At 42.9% G+C, this 4,096-nt stretch overlaps 1 non-coding gene across 1 annotated transcript; it reads right to left on the minus strand.

Annotated features, from left to right (window-relative positions):
* Nucleotides 1-3,411: 3,411 nt before the first annotated feature.
* LOC118492711 lies at nucleotides 3,412-3,518 on the minus strand. The gene has a single exon (XR_004894713.1). It is a non-coding gene; the product is annotated as a small nucleolar RNA R71 (small nucleolar RNA).
* Nucleotides 3,519-4,096: the final 578 nt, after the last annotated feature.

The following is a 4,096-nucleotide window of genomic DNA, read 5'->3' on the forward strand; positions in this document are numbered from 1 at the left end:
GGTATTGATAACCCAAGGGGATTTAGGGGTAACACATAAATGGAGGAACTAATCCAGTGTAATCAAAATTCGGCAAGGAGTTGTGGGGAAGGCGGATCTGATTGTAATAAGACTCGTGGAGGCGAAAACATTTTCTCCATACTCCTCGTGCCCGTTAATACTTCATATTAACAGGACACTCATATGTATACGTTTATTTATAAATATACCACATCATTCGCAGTCCAATCCAAGTATCAATTTGGTAAACCTCGGTTGGGAGTGACATAACCCTAGTGCGAGGTAAGAAAACCATAATCAGAAAGTAATCCGATGATTAACCTATGTGATAACTCCTATCTAAACCTACAGATCTAGACCACCGGTTCATTCGGTCCTTTTTCCGGTAATATTTTGTTACGGCCATACTAATTATTTATCTCGATAATGGTGAAAGGGCAGTCGGCAGAGGATTACCATTCCTAAGCAGGGCGACGAAACAACCATGAGAAGGAATGGCACCGTGGAACTCGGACGAAAGGGAATGACGCCCAAGCCCTATTTACACGGAATCCTGGCCTGAATTCTTTCATTTACTGTCCCCCAGAGATATTAATTTAAGAAATCGCATAAGGGGAAACATGGTTCTTTGATCCCTTTCGGTTAAGGCTTTTCGTGTCACGACACCTACAGCTACCGTGCCAGTGGTCCTGAGAAAGGGAACAACACAGATATTTATACGTCTATAAAACATATTGACTCCTCAACTCTACGATAATAATAATATCTGGAGAACACCATATGTCTCCTCCTCTTCCTCGAAACATCTGAGGAGTCCAAATAGTTATACGCGATGTTATTCATGATTTGATGTGTGTAAAATGCAACATATAAAACACATCAATTAAGGCATAAAACTAACCCTTTTTTAGTACTAATGTTGGAAAAAGAGTGTTTTTGTCTTCCTTTTGTATTTTCAGGATGAAATGAGCTCAAAATCACAAAAGAAGCAAAAAGACCACTAATTCTACCATAAATACAAGAAAAGGAACAAAAGTAGACTGCCCGGACCCTCAACGGCACCTCCCAAAGCAAAAAGGAAGAAACAGAGTCTGAACACGCCCCGTGTCCAGCGAACACGGGGGCGTGCCCAGGAAGCAGCAGAAAAGACAAACCAGTAGAAGCTTCCATTGCCCACCACGGGGCCGTGTCCAGCGAGCACGGGGGCGTGGTGAAAGTACAGCAGGCGCATTAATTGTAATTCGCAATTACAATTAATGAGGAGAGAGAGTGTCAGGCGGGCACGGGGCCGTGTCCAGCCTTCTGTTCAGCCTATAAATAGAGGAGCTTGGCTTCATTCTCTCTCATCCCTTGGCACACCACCTCTCTCACACTTCATCCACCACCCACCACCACCATAACACCATCATCCACCACCATCATCCATTGTCCATCGTAGAGTGTGTGAGTCGTCTCGGGATCCAAGATTGATCGTAAGAGTTCTTGACAATCAAGGCCATGTTTGCCTAAGTCTCTTACATCACTTGGTGAAGACAAGTGTTTAGTATAATACTTTTTATTTTTAATCTTTTGCACTTTTTATTTGGTTTTGTATTAATGACTTTAATAACTAGTTACTTATGTTGAAGGTGATCTTTCCTTATCGTTTGTCCGTGGTGTCTTGGCATTATTTTACTATCTATATAAAATAAAAGATTTTCACCATTCATATCTCCACGGTCTATATGGAGGTATGTTGGCTACCTGGTCGGGGGTTAAGGGAACGGTTTGGTAAGGGTCTTGCCCTTGTTCAGCGTTTAGAGGTCCTGCTTGGGACCTGGGTCAAATTTAGTAGGATCTCCTTCAATGTCCATAGGTATTGGATGGCGGGGATCCAAACTCTTTGACCCCCTCATAAGTTAACTACTATTAATACTATAACCCGGTTATTTAGGACTGTATCCCTGCTGACTCAGACTACTTAGCCGAGGGTAACGTCACCGCCAGAAGCGGGGCCTACCACAATTTGCATTAATAACTTAATTCATTATCTTCCAATAATCCGACCCTTTAGGATTGTATCCTTGCTGACTCAAACTACTGGGTTGAGGGTAACGTCACCTTCAAAAGAGGGGCCTACTACAATAACTAAGATAATCTCTTAAACAAGTGCAAAAGTGCGAAAATAATCAAAGGTTATACTAATACACGTGTCGGATCCAAGTGATTCATCTTGTCTATCTGTTTTTATTTTATTTTTATTTTCAGCATTTAGTTAGTTTTTATTTTTCTTAGTTTAAAACATTTTTCTAACTTTTTGATTTGATTAGACGTTGAGGATAAACCGGTATTAAAAGCTCTTGTGTCCTTGGACGACCTCGGTATCTTACCAACACTATACTACGTCCACGATGGGTGCACTTGCCCATATGTGTGTTTAGTGTTAGTGAATATCGTGTTTTATAAATTTAAAACTTGGCTAAAAGTGTAAAAAGGGCTTAAATATACATCAAAAATATATACACACTGACACGCATCAAGTTTTTGGCGCCGCTGCCGGGGACACAAGGATTTTAAGAAAGTTAGGAATCAACGGCCTAATCGTATTTTTATTTTTCTTTAATTTTTTAGGATTTTTTCTTAGATTTTTAGCTTCTGCAGAGCTCAGCACGGGGCCGTGCCTGGTCGGACACGGGCCGTGCTCAGCAAAGTTACTGGCAGTTTTTGTTTTTCAAGTTACAGAAGGCTGACCACGGGGCCGTGCCGGTGCAACACGGGGCCGTGTCCAACTTCCAGTAACTGGGATCTGGAAAACAATCACTGTATTTCCGACCACGGGGCCGTGTTCGCTCAACACGGGGCCGTGGTGAACCTTCTGACCGACATTCTTTTTTGTTTTTATTGCAGGACTTGGAACCCGACACCATCCTCACGTAGTGTATGAGCTCCAGTTCCAATAAAGACATAAAAGAACCGCTAGAAGAACCCGAACGCTTTCTCAGAAAAAGGTTAAAAGCCAAAAACCAAGAGAAGGTTTCGGGTGATCCACCCCCAATGGCGGACCAACGTACCCTTATGGATTATCTACGGCCCACCGTAGGTAATCTAGGCGCCGCTATCAATGCTCCGAATGTCGAAGCCAATAACTTCGAGCTTCGACCGCATTTGATACAAATGCTCCAAAACTCCGCAACCTTCCACGGGCTTGCGGACGAGGATCCTCATCTACATATAACTAATTTCTTAGAAATATGTGATACCTTTCGGATCAATGGAGCATCAAACGACGCCATACGCCTCCGTATGTTTCCGTTCTCACTAAAAGACCGAGCGAAAGCTTGGCTCAACACCCTCCCAGCTGGATCGGTAAACACCTGGGATGAACTAGCCCAAAAGTTTCTATATAAGTATTTCCCTCCTTCTAAAACTGCTAAATTAATGGCTGAAATTAACGCATACTCACAAGAGGACGGGGAATCCTTATATGAAACATGGGAAAGGTTCAAGGAGCTATTACGCAAGTGTCCCCATCATGGCCTCGCAATATGGCAACAAGTATCCACTTTCTACAATGGATTGTTGCCACACACTAGGCAGACACTTGATTCTAGCTCCGGGGGACTTTTAGGTAATCGACGCCCACATGGAATATATAATCAAATTGAGGAAATTGCTCAAACCAATTTTCAATGGCACACTCCCCGGGGAAATAAGTCTATCGCCCCGGGCGCCCATAAGGTCGACGAAAGCACCTCTTTACAAGCCCAAATCGAGGCCCTTTCTTCAAAAATAAAAAAATTAGAAATGACAAAAACAGTCTCGGTTATGGCTTGTGAAGGGTGTGGTGGGTCACATGAAAATTGGAGTTGCATGAAAGAAACGGACGATCAACAAGAAATGGTAAACTACATTGATAATAGACCTAGGCCGTCGGGTCCTCCAACGGGAACTTACAACCAAGGATGGCGAAACCACCCAAACCTTGGTTGGAGGGAAACCGGTAATAGTAGTAACCAACAAACCCAACGAACAAACTTTCAGCAATCAAGAAATGAGTCACAAAATTTCACTCAACAACAAGGTGGACGAGAAAGGCTCGAAGATACTATATCTCGCC

The sequence above is a fragment of the Helianthus annuus genome, chromosome 5 (genome assembly GCF_002127325.2).
Source record: "Helianthus annuus cultivar XRQ/B chromosome 5, HanXRQr2.0-SUNRISE, whole genome shotgun sequence".
Lineage (NCBI taxonomy): Eukaryota > Viridiplantae > Streptophyta > Magnoliopsida > Asterales > Asteraceae > Helianthus > Helianthus annuus.